We start from the raw sequence: 26,639 nt of genomic DNA, 5'->3' as shown, positions 1-26,639 counted from the left end.
TTTTCTTTATCTTCTGAAACATGAAGAGAATGACTACCCTCACTACAATAACTCTCAGAGATTCCTCAATACTACTATATTTAAGAAAATCTTAGCAATGAAAATAGTGACAATATTAATTGCAATGAAGACTGCACAATAAGAAATGGTTGTAATGTGGGTAATGGATATTCACACCTCCAGCAGTTCTGTGGTAGTGCGGAACTTCCTCATGTAGCCACATTTAATAGTCATTGGTTTATTGTTTCTTTTAGCATTTGATTCTATAGGAAAAAAATGTGTTGTTGAATTTTTTTTTAAAAATTACAGTGTATGAATGTAATGAAATATTATTGGTCTATAAAAAAAAAAAACAATTAACATCAAGAATTCAGAGAAACACAGGAAGACTTATATGAACTGGTACAAAGATAAACAAGCTGATCCCAGGAAACTATATACACATAAATTACAACAATATAAAGGAAAAGTACAACAACCAAAAAAAAAAAGAAATTAAATTCTCTGTAATTATGATGACTAAACTTGACTCTGAGGGAGAGATGAGGAAAACACTTATTTCCATTCCTTGCAGAAGTATGGGTGTATACTTCCAAAATTGGTCAATGTGAGTTAGTTTTGCCAGATTTTTTCCTCTTTTTCTTAATTATATCTTAGAAGGGGTAATTCTCTGAGAAGGAGAGACATGAAGATATATTTGAAAATTTGATGCTATGTAAAAACAAGTCATTAATATAACAGGAAATTGGCCAATAATCCCTGTCCTTGTGAGCTTGCATAGTGTTTTATTAATATACTACTCACAAGGAGTTTATTGTATATATAATATATATGCAATACATATATTCTATAAATGGTTCTTGTCTTTTCACTTTATGGTGAAGAGGAACCTGTTTAATGAGCTTGACTAGCTATAGCTGGAGACATTCAAAAAGCATTAGTCAACCAAAACTTCTTTCCCTTGGCTCAAATTTTTTTTCCTATCTGGCAACCTTCAGATGAGAGAAGTTCATGGGGAGATTACATTAGCTAAGCACTTTGCTCAGGATTATAAGGATTCAATTTGTTGGCCAATGTCCTGTTATATTAGAAAAATGAAATTAAAGAGAAATATTTCAGTTCTCTCTCTTCACTGATTCAAAGTTGATAGAGATTCTTTCATGTATGTCGTAATGTGTGCAATGATGTTCATACTATAACTAGCCTATATATAGCCTACTAATTGTTGACTTGAATCTGCCTTTAATATGCATTTGTAATTCCCATTGGTATTCTTTTTTTATCACTGAACTTAAAATCATCATCATTTAAATACTGAATATCATTTAGATCTCTACTAATTCCTTTAGATGTGAGGGAAGAAATTAGAGTATAAATATATTTTTTAAATCCTTTCCAACTACAGAACTTTATTTTGTGAAGTAACTCTATGGGAGAACAACTTTCTTTTTTATTATTATTATAGCTTTTTATTTACAAAATATATGCATAGGTAATTTTTCAACATTGACCCTTGTAAAACCTTCTGTTCCAACTTTTCTCCTCCTTCCCCCCCCAACACCTCCCCTACATGGCAGGTAGTCCAATACATGTTAAATATGTTAAAATACATGTTAAATCCAATGTTTGTATACATATTTATACAGTTATCTTGCTGCACAAGAAAAATCAGATCTAGAAAGAAAGAAAAAAACCTGAGAAGAAAAACAAAAATGCAAGCAAACAATAACGGAAAGAGTGAATGACTCCTATAGAAGGACTACAAGCTGGTGGGTTATATGACTCAGGTTAGTCAACTTATCTCTCACTGATTTAAGCAATTCTTTAAGAAGATAAGTTGAAAATAAAGTGCCAATTTGTCCTGGGTAAAGGAAGTTCTGTCATCATCTAGTTCTTATACTAATGAAACCACAAACCTGGTCTCTATTCTTTTTGGTCCATTTTGAATTTTAAGTAATGAATTTTGTCTTCCTTTTTATTCTAGGATATTGATTTCTACACATATTGATATTTATGATGAAGTTGCTTTTAGCAGGTTTTTTTAATTAAAGCTTTTTATTTACAAAGCACATGCATGGGTAATTTTTCTAACATTGATTCTTGTAAAACCTTTTGTTCCAAATTTTCCCTTTCTTCCCTCCCACCACCTCCCCTAGATGACAGGTAGTCCAATACATGTTAAATATGTTGAAATACATGTTAGATCCAATACATGTATGCATATTTATTGTAATTTTGTTGCACAAGAAAAATCAGATCAAGGAGGAAGAAAAAGAAAAACTGAAAAAGAAAATATAATGCAAGCAAATAACAACAGAAAGAGTAAGAATGCTATTTTGTATTCCACACTCAGTTCCTATGGTCCTCTCTCTGGATGTAGATGGCTATCTTCAGTACTGAACAATTGGAACTAGTCTGAATCATCTCATGGTTGAAGAGAGCCATGTCCATCAAAATTGATTGTCTAATTGTTGCTGTGTATAATCATCTCCTGGTTCTACTCATTTCACTCAGCATCAGTTCATGTAGGTCTCTCCAGGTCTCTCTGAAGTCATCCTGTTGGTCATTTCTTACAGAACAATAATATTCCACAGCATTCATATACCACAATTTATTCAGCCATTCTCCAAATGATGGGCATCCATTCAGTTTCCAGTTTCTTGCCTCTACAAAAAGGGCTACCTCAAATATTTTTGCACATATACATCCCTTTCCCTTTTTTAATATCTCTTTGGAATATAAACCCAGTAATGACACTGCTGGATCAAAGGGCAAGCATGGTTTGATAACTTTTTGAGCATAGTTCCAAACTGCTCTCCAGAATGGTTGGATCCATTCACAATTGCTATTTGCTCTTGGAAATTGCTATTTGGCTATATTTAGAGTTGAATGCAGCTGTGCTTGACATTATGAGAATTTAGTCATTCCAAAAAAAAAACAAAAAACCCTGAAAAACAAAAAACAAAAATTAAGGAAGCCACACAAGGAAGACTTGATTTCATTTGAAACTGGAAAATTGCCCAGTTCTTCAATTTTGTCCTTGTGCTGTGCCAAAAGAGGGACAATATCATTTCTCAACACAAAGCATGTGCCTAAATTGAGCTGCCTTGGTTCGTTTAAAAAGTCTCCTACTGAATTTCAAGCAGCATGGAATAAAGCAAAAGTACATTTAAAAAAAATTAATTCTATAAATTACCACTTCAGTTTACTTGTATTAATAAGAACTTGCAATCAGGAGAGTTTTTAGAGTAGCTTCACTAGAGTAGGATTTTTAAAACTATAAAACAAATCTTGCTTTTGACATTTCAGTGGAGTTCCTTTGAGGAGAAAAAATATACATATGATGTCGCTAAAGTCTATATTATTAAAGCTTAAAACTACACAAAGACTTTGGGGACACTGTATAGTTGGCTAAGCTAAAAACTTTTAGTGAAGAAGGTAGATTTCAACATGTTTGTTATTATATTTGTATAATTATATTTGTATCCTAGGAGTTGTAATCCTTATCTAGCAGGTTAACTTCTTTTGTAGCACTTTCTTATATGTAGCATCTCTTATCTATGATCAACTTGCTGCCTACCATTCAGGAGAATTACTCTGATGCCAGAAGAAAACTTCTGAAACAGTACATATTAACTTCTCATTTTGCATAGTAATTTATCATATACTACATTGCTAATTGGTGCTGTTGTATCATGTAACATACTCCAATATGAAAATTCTTAAATAATATAATGTAAAATTAATTCCCCATTTTGTTCATTCTGCTAGTTCAAAAGTCTGTGTATTCATAAATAGTGGTTCTATAAACAAAATCATTTAGTGTAATCACAATTCTGTAATCTCTACATATAAACTAAATGTTGAAATCTGTCAAAGAGTATAGATCATATTAAAATATCAACTATCATTTATTTCAAGATAGCAGAGAGAATTACAAGAGCACATTTATTACTATACCATATTTCATTTAAAAACATGCACAAATAAATACACACAACAATCAAATCCTGTCCTGCAGAATATGGGTGTAATATAACAAAGTGCAATTTAGCAGGAAAAAAAAAAAAGCAGGCAGCCAGGAGGCACCATAAATGGATCTCTGGACCTAGAGTCAGAAAAACCTGAGTTTAAATGTAGCCTCAAATACATTCTGGCACTGTGAGACTGGGCAAAGCACTTAATAGTAGCCTCAATTTTTTCAGCTGTTAAAAAATATGCTTTATAATATCATCCATCTCACAATGTTGTGATGAGGACCAAATGAGATAATAGTTTTAAAGTGCTTAGCATAGTGGATACACACAGTAAGTGCTTAATAAATGCTTATTGGTGGGAGGTTTTTGGTTTTTTCCCCTCACTTCCCTTCCTTTTCCTCTAAGGTTGGAAAAAACTTAAAAGTGTTTTAGTTCTGTGCTGAAGTAGCCTATTCCACTGACATATGGCTAATTGTTAGGGAGAAAGTTTCAACTTAGAGTAATTGGAAATCTGCTTTTCTGTGATATCTACCGATTAGAACTCTCTTCTAGTTCTAAATAAAATAAAACTACATCATTCTCCACTTGATAGCTTTATTGATAATTAAAAAATGGATATTTTGTGATCTGACTCCCAATGAATCATTTCTCTTCTTTAACATATAACTTAAAAATTCAATATGCTGCTATAATCCACCTATTTCATAGAAAGTTGACAACAATCCAGTTTCCCTGAGGACGCTCCCTTAAGTCAAATGCAACCTTAGTTCTTTCTGTACTTCCCGTAGAAAATAAGGCAGTTAAGTGCCACAGTGGAAAAAGAACTGAGCTTGAATAGGGAAAAGATTATATAAATGTCATTGCTTTATATTTTCATAAGTCATATCCCACAAATCTTCAAAATAAGGATGGCTCTTATAATATGTCCTAAAATCCAAATCTGATCCTTTGGACTAGAGGACGATATTAAGGAAATAATCCTAATGGGTAGCTGAGTGATGGTATAGGTTAGAAAATACTGGCGCTGGATCTGGAAAGATCTGAGTTACTACTTAGCTGTATGAATGTAGGCAAGTTACTTAATCTCTGCCCATTTCCTTGACTGTTAAAAAAAAAAGAGTCCTTCCTTCCAAAACTATTGTGAAGATCAAAAGAGATTTTATTTATAAAGTGCTTGGTATAGTGTCTGACACAAAGTAGGCATTTTTAAAAATCCTTCCTTCCTCCCTCCTTCTCTTCCCTTCCTTTCCTTCTTTTTCCCTTCCTTTCTCCTTCCCTCACTTTCTTTCTTTCCTCCTTTTCTCCCTCTCTTCCTTTTTTCCTTACATCTATTCTCCAAAATTTAAATTAAAAACTACTTATTACAACAAAGGTTCTCTCATAAGAGATATAGTATAGTATTAGATATGTTCCAATCCTTAAATCCTCTATTATATTCATTCTTTAGTGGAACATGTTACTAATCTGGTAACAAGAAGCAGTTTAGCAACATCAGATTGCTCCCTAAGCGCCTCTTCTACAAAATGCTGTTTAACCTTTGTACTTTTATCAATTGTTAAAGTATCTGATTAAGCCCTCAAAATTTATGCTATGAGAATCACTACCCTCAGCAGCAGTTTCACCAAAAAAAAAAGATTATTTTGGGCTTGAAGACCCAATAAAGAATTGCCTAAACTGACTGAATTTTACTCCTACTCCACATAATTAGACTATATGGTCTCTATCACTATATCTGCTTACCTGGTTTTAAATTGAGGTTTGTGTTTTAATCACACTAAGTTTAGAATGTGATTTTGTAGTTGAAATATAAATTGTTCATGTGAATAATTCTTTGTAGTTGATAATACATATAAAAATAGTAATGGTCATATTTTCTTTAATAATCAAGAAAAAAGCTGGACATCATGCTCTGTTCCCATAATCTCTGCTATACGGTGAGACTGGAAGATGGCTTGATCTCAATAATTTTAAGCTGTAATAATATGAAGCAGATCCAGTGTCTGCACTAAGGTTGACATCAAAATAAGGATCCCGCAGGAGTGGGGATCCACAAGGCTGCCAACCAACTCAGGCTGGAAATTGTATAGGTCAAAACTTCCAAGTCATTCACAAGTACAATCAGGCCCCTTAGTTTTCACTGTACTTCTAGCCTGAGTGAGATAAGAAGAATCAGTTTCAAGAACAATAATAAAAATAACCAAGCAAAAACCCTAGAAAAGTCATCTTCTTCACTTAGAAAAAAAATGAAAAATACTGATTAATGATTCATCCATTCAAAAAGAATAATTTGAGAATTCACTCTGTATCACTGTTATGAAATAATGTTGTAGATGGTATGGCTGGTTTCCTATTCTCACATCTGCTAGAGAGATTTTTTTCTGCCAGCAGGGTTTAGGGTGTAACCAAATACAGACTCATATCCCATCACAAAAACAGATAATACACAAAACTACAGAGAAGTCTGGGAGAGCTGCAATGCAGCAGGACTTTTCTAAAGCTACAAACACTTGGTCAGTTATAATGAGACTTTCCTTTAAAAGGCCCAGCCTTTATGAATAAAGGCATATGTTAATCATTAGGTTTCTTTTTTAAAAATCTAGAAATAAGAAAGAAAATAAGTCTAAAATACTAGTGGAACTAATATGACCCTATAATCTAGGACTGGAACGAGTCTGAAACTTTGGGCAAATAAATAATGTATTAATCTCAGCCCCTCTTTCAGAATAGTTTGAAAATTAAATTATTAATTTTTGATTTCTTAAAAGGCTAAAATTGAATCAGGATGAATTAAAGGAGAACCTCTTAGGACCAAAAAAATTTTAGTTTATAAATTCTCCTTTCATGGAGAATTTTAAAATTAGATGAACAATTTTTGCCTAAAATTATTTCTTTGGAGATATATGTGTAACAGAGGGGATGCACTATATGATTTCTAAAGCTGCCTTTTGACCCTTGAATCCTCAGCTATTATACAGTATACACCATCTTCTTACATTTTGGCTTACTTAACTTTTTTTCAAAAAATTATTGTAAAATATTAATGAAAAAGAGATATACATCCAATGTAAAGGGTAAAATCCTGTCTAAAAATTTTAACAGAGTAAATTAACAAATAAACAAGCAAGGAAAATGATTTTGTTCTGGGCTATGAAAATCTATCACTTCTTGTTTTGTCCTTTTTTATATTATATTTAGTCAATGAGTTTATAGTTCTACAAAGTAAAATTTGGAGAAATTCATATTGTCTTTCATTTTTCATACTTAAAATTTTACAGCATTGTATAATATTTTATTTCATCAGTATACCAGAATTTAAATAGCCCTGCTTCAATTGCTAGATAAGTAGATTGTTTCTGGTTTTTTCCTGTTCAAACCATAGATTTTTTAGAAGAGCACAAAAGACCAGCTAGTCCAACTCATATGCCAAAAAAAAATTCCTGATAATTACCATCAAATCCCTACTTAGGGACTTCTAATCAGGAGAAGCTCACTTTCTTCTTAGGGCAACCCATTTTCCTTTTGGATATACTTAACTACTAGGAAGTTTTTCTGATATTAAGTTTAAATTTCTAATTTTTCCCCATTGTTTCCATTTTTTAAACTCTAAAGATAAACTGAATAAATTTGATAATTCATTCATAATAGCTAGAATGTTTTCTCTAAGTCTTTTCTTTTTTATAATCAAAATCCCCAGTTCCTCTAGCAGATCTCTATATGACATGGCCTCTATATGACATGTTAGTGCTCTTCCTCTGAACACTTTCATTCTAAATTGTGGCATTCAAAGTGGAACACAATATTTAAGATGTTTTGATAAGAAAATTGGATTATCCACTAAATTTTAAAAGTATTCATGAAATTATTCTTTTTTAATATAATTGAAAATAATGCTAGGTTTCTTGTATGTTTATATTGTTGCTTGACTTATGCTGAGCTTGAAGTCCACTAAAACCCCAGAAATATTTAAAGTGATATTTAATTTATAATTGCATAATATATGATAATTTAATATATAATTTAATTTATAATGCTATTTAAGATTTTAATCTCTATTTAATTTTGTTTTATCACATGAAATTCAATCTTCTAAATTTTTAAAAATTCTGAACTTAACAAACACCAATTAAAATGAGCACTTCCATATATAGGATAGAGTAGGAGGGAAAAGATTGTACTTAAAATTGTCAGACTCTTTTAAATGCAGCTTGTTTTTCTTTTCAAGTATATACTAGATTTAACGTGTAACCTTCAAAAATGTTCTATCCTCTGTGATTCCTTCTGGCCTTCTGTTTTGTTCTTTGAGTTTAATGCCCCTTCTTTCTTTCTTTTGGCAACCTTACCCTTATTTTTCTACCTTTCTACCTTCTTTCCCCATCTTTCCTCCTTTTTCATCCCATCTGGAAAAAAAATAAAAACATCCTCCCTTTTATTTTATTACTTTTTATTATAGCTTTTTATTTATTATAATATTTATATAATTTTTCAGCATTTACAATTGCAAAACCTTTTGTTCTAATTTTTCCCCTCCTTTCTCCCACCCCCTCCCCCAGATGGCAGGTAGGCCAATACATGTTAAATACAATATATGTATACATGTCCATACATTTATTTTGCTATAAAAAAAGAATCAGACTTTGAAATAGTGTACAATTAACCTGTGAAGGAAATCAAAAATGCAGGTGTATAAAAATAGAGGGATTGGGAATTCTATGTAGTGGTTCATATTCATTTCCCAGAGTTCTTTCGCTGGGTGTAGCTGATTCAATTAATTACCGCTCTGTTGGAACTAATTTGGTTCGTCTCATTGTTGAAGAGGGCCACATCCATCAGAATTGATCATCATACAGTATTGTTGTTGAAGTAGATAATGATCTTCTGGTCCTGCGCATTTCACTCAGCATCAGTTCATATATGTCTCTCCAGGCCTTTCTGAAATCATCCTGCTAGTCATTTCTTGCAGAACAATAAATATTCCACAGCATTCATATACCACAATTTATTCAGCCATTCTCCAATTGATGGACATCCATTCAGTTTCTAGTTTCTGGCCACTACAAAGAGGGCTGCCACAAACATTTTTGCAATACAGGTCTCTTTCACTTCCTTAAGATCTCTTTGGGTTATAGCCCAGTAGTAACTCTGCTGGATCAAAGGATATGCACAGTTTGATAACTTTTTGAACATAGTTCCAAATCATTCTCCAGAATGGCTGGATGTATTCACAATTCCACCAACAATGTATCAGTATCCCAGTTTTCCCACATCCCCTCTAACATTCCGCATTATCTTTCCTTGTCATTCTAGCCAATCTGACAGGTGTGTAGTGGAATCTCAGAGTTGTCTTCATTTGCATTTCTCTGATTAATAATGACTTGGAGCATCTTTTCATATGGCTAGAAATATGGTTTCAATTTCTTTGTCTGAAAATTGTTTGTTCATATCCTTTGACCATTTATCAATTAGAGGATGGGTTGATTTCTTATAAATTCGAGTAGTATGCTCAGCTTAGTTGAGTAGTTTTTTCTTGGCTGCATTCCAAGTTCTTTTGCCTTTTGGAATATCATATTCCAGGCCCTTTGATCCTTTAATTTGGAAGCAGCTAGATCTTGAGTGATCCTTATTGTGGCTCCTTGGTATTTAAGTTGTTATTTTCTAGCTGCTTTTAATATTTTTTCCTTAGTCTGATAGTTCTGAAATTTAGCCAGAATATTCCTTGGAGTTTTTATTTTAGGGTCTCTTTCAGAAGGTGTTGAATGAATTCTTTCAATGCCTATTTTACCTCCTGATTCTATTACCTCTGGGCAGTTCTCTTTGATTCTTTGATAATTTCTTTTTTTTTTTTTTTTTTTTTTTTTTAGGTTTTAAAATCTCATTTTTATTTGTGTAATTCTTTCTATATCAAATACTTTTCAGAGGATCACTAAGATGAGTGGTAATCAAACCAAGGCACTTTTCAAGATATACTTCAAAATAATACAAACAGCAACAACATTAATAAAAGGTGAATTTATGAATACTAGGCTCTTTAACATATATCATCTTCTTTGATCCTTGTGATAAAACTATCACATGGATAGTGAAAACATTTATTTTATGAAATTTCTAGAGAAATAAATTAGTGATAATTCCAAGCTGTCCAAGCTCTTTGATAATTTCTTGTAAAATAGTGTCTAGGCTCTTTTTTTCATCATAATTTTCAGGAAGTCCAATAATCCTCAGATTATCTCTCCTAGATCTATTTTCCATGTCTATTGTTTTTTCCAAGTAGATATTTAACATTTTTTCTATTTTTTTCATTTTTTTTTTTTGTTTTGCTTGACTGATTCTTGATTCTCAACAAATCACTTATTTCTATTTGTTCAGTTCTGATTTTTAATGAGTTATTTTCTTCATTAGCTTTTTTTTTTTTTTTTTTACTTCTTTTTGTATATGTCCAATTGAGTTTTTAAATGTGTTGCTTTGGTCTATGGAATTTTTTTCCATTTCACTAATTTTTTTTTACTGAGTTATTTTCTTTTTCCAATTCACAAATCCTACTTTCCTGGGAGTTCTTTACCTTTTCCAGTTCACATTTCAGGAAGTTGTTTTCTTTTTCCACTTTATCAAATTTTTCTTTAAGTAAGTTATATGCCTTTTCTGTAGTGTCTTGCAGAGTTTCTCTTTCCTTTCCCCATTTTTCTTCTAGCTCTCTTTTTAGATTTTTTATAATTTCTTCTAGGAGAGTCGTGTGTGATGGGGACCAGATTACATCCCCCTTTGGGGTTTTGTCTGGAGACTGTCTGTTGTTAGTTTCCTCAGGGTTGAAAACCTGCTCGCTTTCTGTATAGAAACAATGGTTAGTATAGGCTCAGCTGTTTTACTCATTTTTTTTAAAAGCCCTTAGGGTCTGCCTTCAGGGCAAGGAGGTTACCAGCTTCCTCTGCAGAGCAGAGATTGATATATGAACAGTAGCTGAGAAGGGCAGAGCTGCAGAAGTGCCCTGGGAAGAGCCCCACAGGGGAAGTATCTTTGCTATGGGAAGCTCAGCCCCCACTGTGGAAGTTCTATTGCTCTGGGCAGAGCCCTCCCACTGTGCAGATTTTTGGCTGCCCCAGAAAAGCCCCTCTGTTGATCAGATGTATGACTGTTCTGGGCAAATGCCCTGTGCTGTGAATGGGGCTGCACAGTTGTGCTGTGGTCTGTGCTGAGTCACTTCTGGTGCAGTGTGGGTGTAGCCAGATCCTGATAGATTCTGGCATTTTTTGGAGTACACTCTACTTTTTTTGCTTTAACTTCTCTGCTGATCTAATGCTTTGCAACTAAAGCAGAGCATCCAGCCTGTGGTAGAGTCCTCCCTGCAAAATCTTCACCCATGGAAACCACCCATGTCCTTTCCACTCAGTGTGTTAGCCTCTGGTTCTGCCTTCCTGCCTGCACTAGCTTGCTCCTACCAATCAGGACAAACCTTTTCTGGCCATCTTTCAGATTATCTTTGGCTGGTAATCTGTTGTACTCCCAAAATTCCTGGATTTCACCAGTCAAGCACTATTTCTGAGGCTGAATTTGGTAATTAGAAGTGAGGGTAGAAGGGAAGCTTAGAATGACCCATGTGTTTTCTCCCCTCCCTCCCTCTGCTTTTAAAAACAAATATGCAGATCAAGTAGGATTTATACCAGGAATGCAGGGCTGGTTTAATATTAGGAAAACTATTAGTATAATTGACCATATTAATAATAAAATTAATAAAAACCATATGATCATCTCAATAGATGCAGAAAAAGCATTTGACAAAATCCAACATCCATTCCTACTAAAAACACTTGAGAGTATAGGAATAAATGGACTATTCCTTAGAATAATCAGGAGCATATATTTACGACTGTCAGTAAGCATAATATGCAATAGAAATAAACTGCAACCTTTCCAAGTAAGATCAGGAGTGAAACAAGGTTGCCCACTATCACCATTACTATTCAACATAGTACTAGAAACGCTAGCCTCAGCAATAAGAGCCGAGAAAGAGATTCAAGGAGTTAGAGTAGGAAATGAGGAAATCAAACTATCACTCTTTGCAGATGACATGATGGTATACTTAGAGAACCTCAAAGACTCTGCTAAAAAGCTATTAGAAATAATTCAGAATTTTAGCAAAGTGGCAGCATACAAAATAAATCCACGTAAATCCTCAGCATTTTTATATATCACCAACAAAATGCAACAGCAAGAGATACAAAGAGAAATTCCATTCCAAACAAATGTTGAAAGTATAAAGTATTTGGGAATCCATCTACCAAAGAATAGTCAGGAATTATATGAGAAAAATTACAAAACACTTGCCACAAAAATAAAGTCAGATTTAAATAATTGGAAAGACATTCAGTGCTCTTGGATAGGCCAAGCGAATATAATAAAGATGACAATACTCCCCAAACTAATCTAGTTATTTAGTGCTATACCACTCAGACTCCCAAGAAACTATTTTAATGACCTAGAAAAAATAACAACAAAATTCATATGGAAGAATAAAAGGTCGAGAATTGCAAGGGAACTAATGAAAAAAAACTCAGAGGAAGGTGGCCTAAGTGTACCTGATCTGAAGCTATATTATATAGCAGCAGTCACCAAAACCATTTGGTATTAGCTAAGAAATAGACCGGTAGATCAGTGGCACAGATTAGATACAAAGGACAAAAAAGGTACATCTATAGCAATCTAATCTTTGACAAACCCAAAGATCCCAAATTTTGGGATAAGAATTCATTATTTGGAAAAAACTGTTGGGAAAACTGGAAATTAGTATGGCAGAAATTAGATATGTATCCACACTTAACACCATATACCAAGATAAGATCAAAATGGGTCCATGATTTAGGCATAAAGAATGAGATAATAAATAGATTAGAGGAACAGAGAATAGTCTACTCTCTCAGACCTGTGGAGGAGGAAGGAATTTATGACCAGAGGAGAACTAGAGATCATTATTGATCACAAAATAGAAGATTTTGATTACATCAAACTAAAAAGTTTCTGTACAAACAATAGTAATGCAAACAAGATTAGAAGGGAAGTAACAAATTGGGAAAATATTTTTTAAAGTTAAAGGTTCTGACAAAGGTCTCATTTCCAAAATATATAGAGAACTGACCCTAATTTATAAGAAATCAAACCATTCTCCAATAAATGGTCAAAGGATGTGAACAGACAATTCTCAGATGATGAAATTGAAACTATATCCACTCATATGAAAGAGTGTTCCAAATCACTACTGATCAGAGAAATGCAAATTAAGACAACTCTGAGATACCACTACACACCTGTCAGATTGGCTAAGATGACAGGAACAAATAATGATGAATGTTGGAGGGCTTGTGGGAAAACTGGGACACTGATACATTGTTGGTGGAGTTGTGAAAGAATCCGGCCATTCCAGAGAGCAATTTGGAACTATGCCCCAAAAATTATCAAACTGTGCTTACCCTTTGACCCAGCAGTGCTGTTATTGGGCTTATATCCCAAAGAAATACTAAAGAGCGGAAAGGGACCTGTATGTGCCAAAATGTTTGTGGCAGCTCTTTTTGTTGTAGCTAGAAACTGGAAGATGAATAGATGTCCATCAATTGGAGAATGGTTGGGTAAATTATGGTATATGAAGGTTATGGAATATTATTGCTCTGTAAGAAATGACCAGCAGGAGAAATACAGAGAGGTCTGGAGAGACATCAACTGATGCTGAGTGAAATGAATAGAACCAGAAGATCGCTGTACATTTCAATGAAGATGTATTCTGATGGAAGTGGATATCTTCAACATAAAGAAGATCCAACTCACTTCCAGTTGATCAATGATGGACAGAAATAACTACACCCAGAGAAGGAACACTGGGAAGTGAATGTAAATTGTTAGCACTACTGTCTATCTACCCAGGTTACTTATACCTTCAGAATCTAATACTTAATGTGCAACAAGAAAATGGTATTTACACACATATATTGTATCTAGGTTATATTGTAACACATGTAAAATATATGGGATTGCCTGTAATAGGGGGGAGGGAGTGGAGGGAGGGGGGGATAATTTGGAAAAATGAATACAAGGGATAATATTATAAAAAAATTACTCATGCATATATACTGTGGAAAAAATTCTAAATAAAATAAAAATAAAAAAATATGCATAATCCAACACAACAATTTCCCATTTTGGCAGCATCTAAAATTTTATGTGTCACTCTGCAACTTGAGTTAATCACTTCTTTTTCAAGAGATGGATAAAATGCTTCATCATCAGTACTCTGGAGTCATGATCAGTCATTGCACTGATCAGAATTCTAAGTCTTTCCAACTTGTCTTTCCAATGTTATTAATAAATAAGTTGCTCTCCTGGTTCTGTTTATTTCCTTCTGTATAAGTTCAATCATCTCTTCTCAGGCTTTTTTGAATCCTTCCCTTCTGTCATTTCTTATAGTACAGAAGTATTCTCTTACATTCCACAATTTGTTCACCTCCTTAGTTTCCAGTTCTTTATTATAAGAAAAAGAGATGATATAAATTCTTTGTTCTTTTCTCTTCTATCTTTTTAGGGCAAAAAACTTGTATGATTGGGTCCAAGGCTATATATGTTAGTTATTCTAAGTATGGTTCTAAATTGCTTTTCATATTAGTTGGATCAATTCACAGTTTCATCAATTATGTGTCTCTATCATTAATATGCCTATACTACAACAACAATTTTTATTTTTATGTCATGTTTGCCAAACTTATAGCCATAGGGTGGAACCTCAATATATCCAGATCTTTTTGGATCCTGTTATCTAATGGTTTAGCTATCCCTACAAGTTTTGATTTTAAGAAAATTTTTGTACTCATAGATACAAAAAAGTTTTAGAGATAAAGTTCTAGGAATGTAAACATTGGGTTGAAAGGCATGATCAGTTTTGTGATTTTTAATGTATATTGTTACACTCTTTCTAATAATCTTTCTAACAGGCTGGTCTCACCAAAAATTTATCAGTGACTATTTTCCTCTTTAAAAAAAAATCTACTTTGGGAGAATTTGGCTCTCATTTCAAATTATCTCAAATTCTGTACTAAATTTGTCCAAGAGCATTCTTATTATATTTGATGGGTCAGACTCCCACTGTTTTTCAGTTGTAATAATGCTCTATTTGTTTGCATAATCCTCCCCTTCTCAAAGAGTGAAGTACATATAATCATGAGCATCTGGCTTCTGGGTGTGCTACCACACTTGACTACCTTTATTAATCTTTAAGATTCTAACTTGTTTTTACTAAATAAAAATTAGTTATCCTAAATCACATAGTAATGTGAGGCAAAGTGAATTATATCTAGATATATCATTGAAGCATCTAATAATTTGAAGGGATACATCCTATCCAAAGCAAACTACTAGTTTGATTCCTAACGATTCCTAATCATTCAACCTCTACTTGAGGATGTCAGCTCCAAAAAATTTACTGCTTCCTGAGGCAGTTCATTCTATAGAGAATATCTCTGTTAGGAAGTTCTTCATGTTGAGCTAAAATTAGTTTCCCCATGACTTTCAACAATTGTTCCTTGTATTGCCCTTTAGAGTCAAATATTTGTCTTTCACATGAAAGCCCTTCAAATATTTGAAGACAACTGTTGTGTCTCCATTAAGTTTTTTCTTCTGTAGGCAAACATTTCATATATTTCTAAGTATTCCCATTTTCTTTTACAATTCCTCACTACTACATAATGTAGGAAATCATAGAAGTTTCAAAAAGAAAGTATGTGTTCTAATATGAGTTATGTCTCATTAGTTGTTTAGTTTTAGTCAAGTCATCCTCTCTGAGCCTCAAGTTTCTAATTCCTAGTGTAGATATAGTAATCTTTGCTTATTTCAGTTATTGTGAGGAATATACTTTGTAAGTACACCTAGTAGAATATATACTTCTTGATGGGAATGATTGTTCCCAGCATAGTGCTCTGTATATAGTAGGTAGTTGATAAATGTTTATTGAACACAAGACAGATAAATAGTAGAGTGAATGGAGCAGTGAGTGTGAAGTCAGGAAGATATGAATTTAAATATGATCTGAAATATGCAGCTTTTCGACCCAAAGCAAGTCACTTAACCTCTGTCTGCCTCAGTTTCTTTACCTGTAAAATGGGGAAAATAATAGCAGCAAGCTCACAGAATTGTTGTGAAAAACAAATGAAACACTTGCAAAGCACTTAGCATAGTTCTTGGCACTTAGTAAGTACTTAATAAATATTTGTTTCCTCCCTTTCCGGAATAAAATGTACAAATATAGATTATTATTTACAGCAAAAAGCTATTATGTTTGTGACAGAGAGAAGTAGAGAAGAAAAGAATTTGTAAGTGAATATTAATTTTACTTTTGAGATTCATAAAGCTAAAGAAGTTGGATTAAGTTATGTCTAAAGACCCTTCTAGTTCCAATAATCTATGAATCTAAGAACTAAGCAACTACCTAAATTCTGGCTAACCTGTCACATTTTTTAGCAGGATTGTGGGCACTTTGGGGTGAGGAGAAGGGGAGAGAAGCAATAGACCTCTACCTATAGCCTAGGCAAAGATAAATTTGAGCTGAAAAGAAGAAAGAAAGATAAGAAATAGAGGAAGTGAATGCTGATTAATTTTAATTTTAAATTATTTCTCTGTAAGTAAGACAAAGTATGTCCTGAAAGGATATTTCTATGTTGGCAGCAGTATAGTTGTTTCAAAACTTAAGATGAAATGGTAGTGATGGTAACACATTTTTCTTTTTTATAGGAAATATTTATATTTATATTCATCAATCCAATTAAAATGTGTTATACTTGTAAGATTGTATTGGTCCTTGACTAATTTATTCTACCTAATCTCCTTCCCAGGATTTAATCACCATAGTTGATGAGATCTTAATGTGTTAATAAAGTATTGATTCCTTTATGAAATTTAACTATCTTTCTCTGATCAAATCAAAGTGGTGATATCATTGGAAAGACAAAAATTGGCTGGATATTTTTAGACCTTTAAAAAGCTAAGCTTGCCAGTCTTGAAGTCATTCAATATAATTAGTCAGTTCAGATCACTGCACTCTAGGATTTATGCTATAAAGGGAACTTCTGTACTTATTTATGTTGGAGAGTGGTAAGATTGAGGAAATTTTCACTTTTCTCCCCTCCCACATCCATTGACCATTTTATCTTGCAGGGGAGCAATCTACTTAAAAAAAAAAAAAGCCCTCCAAAACAATAACAATAACAACAACAAAACAGTGCATTTGCAACCATGATAGATTTAGTTCTTTTCAGCAATATAATGATCCAAGACAATTCCAAAACACTCATGATGGAAAATACTATCTACATCCAGATAAAGAACTATAGAATCTGAATATAGGTCGAAATACACTATTTTCACTTAAAAAATTCTTCATCATTTTTCCCCAATTTGTTCTTAATCTTCTTTCACAATGTGACTAATGTGGAAATGTTTAACTCGGTTATATGTAGATAGGGAAGAAGTAGGAGAGGGAGATAGGGAGAAAAATTTGGAACTCAAAATTTTATAAAAATCAATGTTGAAAACTATCTTTATATGTATTAGGGAAAATATTATTTACCAAAAAACCAGCATATCTATCAGGTAACAGAGATATTCTCTATCTCTAAATTGACACGAATACTAAGAGCTAGCATTCAAAGTGATTCAAGAAACAAAACCTCTTACAGTGAAAAAAAAGGAGCCATCTGTAAATGCAAGAGAGTATTAATCCTGGTAGTCAAGCTACAGAAAAGAAAAAAGACAATTAAGCTGAATATCTTGTCTGGAAAGGACCCTTTGTTTGGGGTGGTATTGGTGAGAGTGCTTCATGAGGACTCAGTGAGTTACTTCATACAGTCAAATGTGAAATTTCTGATCCTGTGATCTTAGATTGAAATGGGATTTAACTAAGTTTTCTACCTCACAGAAAATTTTTGCTAGCATCTTTATGGAAAAGATGACAAAGACAAGAGTAGTTAATATTAGAAAAATTATGGAAAGACAGGTACATTAGTACATTATTGGAGGAACTATGAATCAGGTAATCATTTTGAAAAATAATTCAGAATAATGTAACAAAGTGGCTAAAACATCAATAACTTTAGACCCAGAGATTCCACTTTTAGGAATGTGTCCCAAAAAAGTCATTGTCAAAAAGAATATAAACCATATAAGCCAAAACATTTTAGTAGCATTTTTGGTAGCAAAAAGCTGGAAATATCATATGCCTTTTGGTTAAGGAATAGCTAAACAAATTAGTGCAATGAAATTTTCTGTAATAAAAAATATGAATATGATAGATATAAAGAAAAATAGAAAGCCTAATATAAACAGATGCAAAGTGAAGTAAGTAGAGGAAAGAATACAATACAAATAATGGCTAAAACAATATAAATGGAAAGAACTGTGTTATAGGCATTACCTAGAATGCTTGAAAGTGAATTGCAAAATTAACAATTTTTACAGTACTTATTTGTTTTCTAAAATATGTCTCTCTTCTCTTTAATTTTTCTTTTAAAAATATTATAAGGAATTATAATTACAAGGGGAAAGATATGGGAGTTAATCTGGTCAAAAAATCAATAAAGTCTTTTTAAAAATATTTTTGCTGGCATTATAAAATATTATTACAATCATAGATGCCACATAATAAGTGATATAATACTGAAAAGCTATAAAGCACTTATATTGGAAACATTCCAGGCCTAATTCTCTATTCACTAAACCACCAGCTATACACTATTCCTATTCTTTGACCATTTACATATTGGGAAATGGATCTTCTATTTACAAATTTTTATCAACTATTTATAGATTTTGGATATCAAACTTTTTGGGAGGAGAAAGTTCATAACAGATATTATTTTTTCTAATCTGTCCCTTTATATTCTAGGTCCATTGTTTTTGATTGTGCAAAAACTGTTTTATATGATCAAATTCATCTATCTTGACTGTTTAGTGTATTTTATTCTTAAGAGTGCTTCACCTCTTCACAATTGGTAGGGTTAAAGCATTCTATTATCTTTTTACTTACATATAATCTTTTAAAAAAAAAAGAATGAGATCATGTGCATTTAGAATCTGTTTTATATATATGATGTGTGTGTGTGTGTGTGTGTGTGTGTGTGTGTGTGTGTGTGTGTGTGTAATAAGATGTAGTAGATAATGCAAAAGGAGAAAGAGGGAAAAATTGTATAGTAGTAGTGTCCAATTACCCCATTAGGATGGTTTTTTTCAGAGAACTTAAAAATCTAATTCAAATTCCAAAATGATTTCAGATAGAAAAGAAAAATGAGAATTCCATTTTCAAAAAGAATAAACAAAACAAGTAAAAAACTTCATTTTCGTTAAAGCTAGAACATATCCTTCTTCCTTTGCAGTTCACTTCAATATCTAACTAAATAATAAAATTCCAAAGTGGATGACATGAATTAAAATTCATTTGAAATAATTAGATCCAGTCATTATATTTTAGACAAAATTCATCGTATAGGTAACCCCAATAAATTGTTACCTAATATTCAAGCCAATAACTATGTTCTTATCTGGAAATTCTGAAGTGTGGAAAACAGCAGTTATTGCTGGGATAAAAGGCAACAAGAAATTTAGCAATATATTTTTATCAGAGAAATTAAAAATCAATTTCTTCAATTCTAATAGACTTTAATTTACTGTACTTCTGGAAAATTTTGCAGCTATGCCTACTAATATAAATTTTCTCTGATCTTGGCACTATTTATGTAACCCAAAAGTAATTTGAAAATGATATAAAAATATGAATCTGGTGACCAGGAAAAATGAATAGTGGGCCAAAGTGGCCTAACCCATTTTTATTTCCAAACCCAACCTTTTATGCTTGCTAATTTCATGAACTGATTGAAGCTGATTTACTGGCAAATAAGAGTAACAGCATGCAAATTTCATCAAAATAGTTATTTTGTGAATGGAATGATAGTTATATAAATATGTACTTATGCTAGATTCTGTAAAAATGTCTCATGTACACAGCATTTCACAATTTATAAAACATTCCCTGCAAGCATGCTATAAAGTACATAGGAAAAACATTATAGAGGAAAGACTAAAGCTTAGAGATGTACATTGGCCTGTAAGTAGTAGAGCAAGGCCGCAAACCCAAAAGTTCTGATTAGGGTCTCTATCTATTACACCAAGTTATGCACAAAAATAAAATTTAAGTACTCTTCAAGGATGCTCCTCAACTTTCTTAAAGTTGGGGAAATAAAACCTATTATTTAAAATAAAATATTTTCGACATGTAGTCTAATCCATCTATGAACTCATTCATTTGCCATTTGGAAAAAAATATTATTCTACTGTCATATAAATGCTTGTGAAAAAATTTTGTCTAACATATATGGATTTCAGTAGCATCCTTTCCCCTATACCTTCTCACTCACCATGTAGCCACATTTTTATACAACTCTTCACTTAGCTCTCTTTTTCAAGAATTCACATATTGATTGCAAAATTCTTTGGTAAAATGATTCCTCATTCACATAAATATTTTAAAAAAAAGAAAATTAGTGTTTCATATGGAAAAGCATATGCTACTCCATGTGGAGGACAAACATGCGTCCATTAGAATTAATTGAAATAGCATTGGTTTTAAGGAGCACATTTAAAGATAATTTAAGCCAGCTTTTTTTAAAGCAATAAACAACTTTAAAAGAAAAAAACTAAAATACAGTCATTATAAAAAGTGCTATAAGCTGATTATATTTGGAATCATCAGTATTATGTTACTGTTTTTTGCCAGATTTTCTTTTTAGTAATTGGTTTTCTAAGATTATCTGGCCCTATGTCAAAATTTGCATCAATCTTTTTTTTCCAACTTTAGGAATTGGGGGGGGGTTGAGTAAAGTGTGCAGAGAAATAAAATCAGTCTCAAGTGAGTATCTTCATTTATTCTTAAATTAAAATTGGTAGAAATGACTGATGGTTCAGCATAATACCAGACATTTATTCATAGGTGTTGAAACTGTGAGACAGCTAAATTTGAAATGAATTATTTTGCATAGCTTAGGAACACAAATATGGGGGAAACCTTTATAAAATAAAAATTAAAACATTCTATAAAAATGTTCTGAGAAACATGAAACTTATAAAGACTATTCACAAGCCTTAAACATTAATACTACTTATCTTCTTAAAGTATCTCTTCAGGAAATAGGTGCATATATATGTATATATTATTTCTGTATGATATTAGCTTTCATTTTAAAAATTTATTATGGAAATGGAATACATGTAGTAAAAGATGACAAGTATAGAAAGAAAATGCTATGAGCTACATATAGCTCATGAAGTTAAGCCACTGATTATAAATTAGAATCATTTCAGCACCATGGACACAAGTAATACATCCATCAAAGCCTTTTCCCACTAAATACAGAAACAGAAGCCCAAATCCCCAAAGACATGAGGCTCAATCCTAGGTAGTTAGATTTGAAACCAGGAACATCTTAGCCACCTCTCTATCTTACAGATTATAATCAGAATTCAGAATCACACATAGGTTCTCTAGTGCTACCCAAAATAGCTACTATACACTTAATACTCCTTAAAACATGAAAGCTTATATGAAGAGGTAATTCAAAAATTGTTTAGGAAGAAAAATTGGCTAACAATTCCATTCCACCAAATTTTTAATTCTATGAATAAATAACATTAAACATGCAATCTTCTTCCATCCCTTTTTCATCAAGTAATATGCAAAGATCTTTTCTGTGGAGTACTGACTATAGCTTATCTTATTATTGAGTTTATCTAATTATGCTTTTATGACTACACAGATCCCCATATAGAGATCTATATATGTATCCGAGAAGAGGGGGGAGAGCTAATAAAAATATAGCTTAGAGATTAGCATGGAAACTAATACTCAAGTGGATATTAAATCCTCAGTGACACATAAAATAATAGACTCTTGTCAGTATTTTTGACTGGCTACTGAGTAAATGACACAAATGCACATATTCTTATCTGCATATGAACCTATGGTCTGATTGGAATTAATGAAACATAAAATAAGATCTGTTCACCTGAGGACCTCGGTAAAATATAATCCTCATTCTTGACTTCTCTTAGATTTTTTATTTTTCTTTGACCTTCCTTCTCTTTCCTTCTTTTCCCCCTTTCACTTGCCCACCCCTCCAAACTGAAAAAGTGAATTGTAAATACTGAAATCCTTGTATGAATCTAGCAGTGGAGCTAAGGGAAGAGCAATAATATATTGCATTATCCATGCCAGGGAAAAGCAGACAACAGCCATACTGTGGTATTTCTTGCTTGTAACTAGGAGAGGAAAAGATGATACTAAAATATTTGATCAGTTTTTTTGTTTGTTTTTTTAAAAAATCTAGAACTAAGGTAGATTTAGATGTAGATGAAGAGATGGAGAATGGGGAGAGAAACCTTTAAATTCATGATGCCACAGGTCATTGCTCACCACTGAAGAGAAACAGAATTTGTCTGATGAGCTTCTGTGAAAGAGTTGAATTGCTAATCCCAGAACCCCATAAAAACCTAGTCCTAGTTTCACAGAAAAAAAAATCATTGCCCAATTATTTAATTCAACTTAGTCTTCAGATAGCCCTAGTCAACTCTTTAATGACAAGGATAGTGAGATTCTCTTTCTTGGGATTAAAAAAAAAGGAATATTTCCCATCCTTTCCCTGGTTAACAGAGACACCAGTGCTGAAAAGCAAAGAATGTAGATGTCGTTTTCAACCCAGGTTTTTCTTGCCCTTTCAAATATCCACAGGAGGGGGTGGGGAAAGGGGAGACAGGAAAAGAGGAAGAGAGTGGCTGGTACAGAAACAAACGCAGGTATGAGAAAATAATAAGAACAAGACAGCTCTTCTGTTGTGCAAAAGCCAGAGAAAGCTGGAATCCAGGAAGCTATAGCTTTTACCTGTCTCTTCTGATGAGGGAAGGAATAGATCTCTCTGCTCCTTTGCTGAAGTCTGGAAGTTATTGCCTTCGGACCAGGAGGGGAAAACTGAAGTGTCAGAACTGAAGAGAGGAGGTCTGGGTGAAGGTATCTGCCAGTGTTTCCATTTCCCTCCGACTGGGAGGAATAAAAACAACAGGAAAATAAACAGAAGCTGAGAATCCCTTCTGATTCACAATCTGCTGGGCAGCAGCTAGCAGCTCAGCGCATCCTAGAAAAGAGAAAGCTGCTACTGTACTGTTCTGGGGCGCTAACCCTACAGGCTCCTTCCTCCTCACTTCCCAGATGTCACGGCAGAAAAGGACGAAGGGGGAGGGGCAGAGGAAGGCGAGGAGAGAAGGCCACAGTGAAAAAAAAAAAAAAAGAAGAAAGAAAGAAAGAAAACCCTGAGTGGGGAATTAAAGGAGAAATAGTGGAGCATGCGCATCCAGCATGCTACAGACAGGAGCTTTGGGGAGATGGAGGAGACTTGGGTTAGGGGTAAAGCATCCTATGAATCCTTCTTTGGTTTCCTGAATGCTTGAACTATTTAAGACGCGGGGTTTTTTGTTTGTTTGTTTCTATATTTATTTGGATGTTGTATATATCCAGGAGATTATTTTCTGGCTCCATTTTTAAAAAAATCACCTTCCCTGAAGGTCAATTTGTTCCCCTTAGGAGAGAGTAGTCTCAGTTGTACAGATAGATGGGTTGCTTGGGGCTGTTTTGAACCCCACCATTTTATTATATCTATTTTAGCCAGTTTCCAAATCTTTAAGAACTATTTGTTATTTCCAAAATACATCCTAGCATCTCTATAATATGTAATTTTAAAGCCAAAAGGAACTTCAGAGTACCCATAGTCCAATCCCCCTCATTTACAGAGGATAGCATTTAAAATGACCACGTACTTGATTTCCCATGGGTTGGTTCTCAAGAGAAAGGTATTGGCAATTTGCTGGCTATTTTTAAATAATAACTCAAAATATTTTGAAATTGATAAATACAATAGAGTAAGTGACTTTGTGATCATTAAAATAACCCAAAATCCTTGGTTTCAATCTTATCTTTAGGCACAGTCTGGTTAAAACAAAGAGACTGGTCTGATCAGATCTCCCCTCCCCCACAAAAATTTAGAGAGATAAGCTTGGCAAAATAGATACATGACAATCTCCTGGAGTATCCCTTTGTAAGCAGAATTAATACATATGTAAAAATAAGACATATCCTAAAGATGAATGTCTTTAAGCACTAAACTGTTAGTTGCTCCAAATTGGTTTTCTGGATACAATTTGTTAATTATTTTCAACCAAAGGGTTTTACCTCCAAGATGTAGTCCTTTTGCCCTCAAAATATCTTTGCTTCTTTCAGGCATGAGAAAACAGGACACACACACACACACACACACACACACACACACACACTCATACACCATATTAAGCATATTTTGATCAGTGGTTCCACAGGAAGACAAATTTATATAAATGCATGTTATTTTTCTGAGCTTGATAAAAACCTACAGATTTTTCACCTTATGGGAAGCAGGCTAATTATAGATGGGGAATATATTATTTACTAACACAACAAAGGACTTTGAGTGGTATATTACCTCTCTCTAAGGAGTCTCTATAGCAGTCAGAAGAAAAAGGAAAAATGTATGTGATATTGTGAATGTAACAGCTCCTCTGGGAATCCTCTCCAATACAATACTCACAGATTGGTAGATTAGGTCACAGAAAAATGTCTACTCTTAAAGGTTGTATAATATATTCTGGATAGACTAAACTGATATTTTATGAGCCTATCATTAATCATCTAATTGGCTCAAGGAGCTCAAAGCAAAGACAAAGTAGCATAGTGAGATCAGGAGTTACATAATATTTCTTATATAGGAACCTCCTCTCTTTTTTTCATAGTATCTTCATGCTGCTCCTCCTTGAACATTGGGGTCACTGCTTTGTGGGTTGCTCCACTAGGCTTACTGAATCAGCTTTGTCCTAAAGATCAGCTCCATTACGGAAGATATAGTTCTCCCTTGAAGACTAGTTGGCAATCTTTTTGCTGGCTAGGGTCTTTTCTCTTGAAGTTGCTTCTTCAATGAACTATTTAATTCAACTCTTGAATTACTCAACTTTATTTCTGTTGTAATTGGAACTCTCAAGAGAGTGGACATCTCTGCTCCCTGCTTAATGCAATGTTTTTTTAGCTACTGAGAAGGAGGAATGAGGAATAAGGTCGAGGAGAAAAAAATCCTCTCCTCCTCCCTCCTTTCCATCCTCTGTTAGAGGGCATGTGTCATATAATATAAAGCTGCTCCATGTCTTCAACAGCTCAACAATTTAGACTGTCTAAAAGAATGCCAAGCTTAGCTTTTTAAAGATTCCCAAGGGCATCCTCAATCTGTGGTTAGCCAATGTCAAACTTTCCTTCTAATTCAATCAAACTTTTCCCACTTAGTGTTAGTATATGACTATTTCTTTGCCTGTCTTATCTGTCCTTTGTTTTATGTAATTACATCAACGAATTGGAAGATATCTTCCTGAGTTCAAATCTGACCTCAAACACTAGCTGTGTGACCCTGGACACATCACTTAACCCGTTTGCCATTTCAGTTCTTCATCTGTAAAATGAGCTGGAGAAGGAAATGGCAACCACTCCAGTAACTTTGTGAAGAAAATTCTAAGAAAATCACAAAGACTAGTATATAACTGAACAACAGTAAAAGATAAAGTGTTGGAGAGAGAAGAGGCTTATGATATTTATCTCTGCAATAATCAGAAACTGAATTAATTTCTCATCAATAAAGTTAGAAAATTTGAGTGTACCCTTAAGAAAGCATATTCCATTCCAATTGAACATTCTCATAAGGCTTCTCTTCTGTTTTTAACAACTAGTTCTATGACTCAAGATTCTTAGTCCTGTTCCAATCAAATTCAAAGCAAACAAATAAAATAACAGAGGCTAAACATGATTTGTAGTTATCTTTTTTCAAAAACTATACTGAAATAAATCTGTTGTCTGACAAGAAGTATAAACAAAGATCTCATTAATTTTCTTTGGCTTATTCAAATAAACATTTAACAATTTTGCTACATTAAGATATTTATCAAATAAAGTTTTTACAGCAATTATTTTTATTTTATATTATTTTGTGTATTTTTTTAATTTACTAAGCATATGCATGGCAAACCCATTTTGAATAAGGGAGAAAGAGATTTCTGAAAGTAAATGAGTACAGGGAATTAAAAAGGTTGAAAATTCCTGGAGTAGGGTATAATGTGCTATTAAAATCTTTAAAATTTCATGAAATGAACCCACATAAGTCATCAGCATTTCTTTATATGACCAACAAAGGCCAGCAGCAAGAGATACAAAAGAAATTCCTTTTAGAATAACAATAGATAATATGAAATATTGGGAATCTATATACCAATACAAATGTAAGAACTACATATTTATAATTGGAAAATTATTAATTACTCATGGTTAGGCCAATCTAATATAATAAAAATGACAATTCTGCTAAATTAATTATGGTACTTATTCAATGGCAAGTCAATCAAACTATCAAAAATTATTTTATAGATCTAGAAAAATAATATAATTTATTTGGGAGGAAAAAAGGATAAAGAATATCAAGGGAATTAATAGAGAAAAAAAGTAAAGGAAGGTGGAAGATCTCCAACTAAATTACAAAG

The 26,639-nt window shown here is 33.0% G+C and overlaps 1 protein-coding gene across 3 annotated transcripts in view; it reads right to left on the bottom strand.

Moving 5' to 3' along the window:
* SLC35G2 (solute carrier family 35 member G2) overlaps nucleotides 1–26,639 on the bottom strand; it is a 91,851-nt gene that overhangs the window by 37,592 nt on the left and 27,620 nt on the right. Inside the window, exon 2 of one of the 3 annotated variants that reach the window (XM_074301606.1) lies at nucleotides 22,924–23,079. The exons of 1 other annotated variant lie outside the window; for it this stretch is intronic. The gene's annotated coding sequence lies outside the window, so the exon portion shown is untranslated. Of the gene's footprint in view, nucleotides 1–22,923; nucleotides 23,280–26,639 lie in introns of those variants that run through there. One more of the 3 variants, XM_074301605.1, reaches the window with a different exon arrangement.

Source organism: Sminthopsis crassicaudata, chromosome 3, assembly GCF_048593235.1.
Source record: "Sminthopsis crassicaudata isolate SCR6 chromosome 3, ASM4859323v1, whole genome shotgun sequence".
Taxonomy (NCBI): Eukaryota; Metazoa; Chordata; class Mammalia; order Dasyuromorphia; family Dasyuridae; genus Sminthopsis; species Sminthopsis crassicaudata.
Note: the sequence above shows the minus strand (reverse complement) of the source record. Positions and strands in the feature narration are given on the sequence as shown.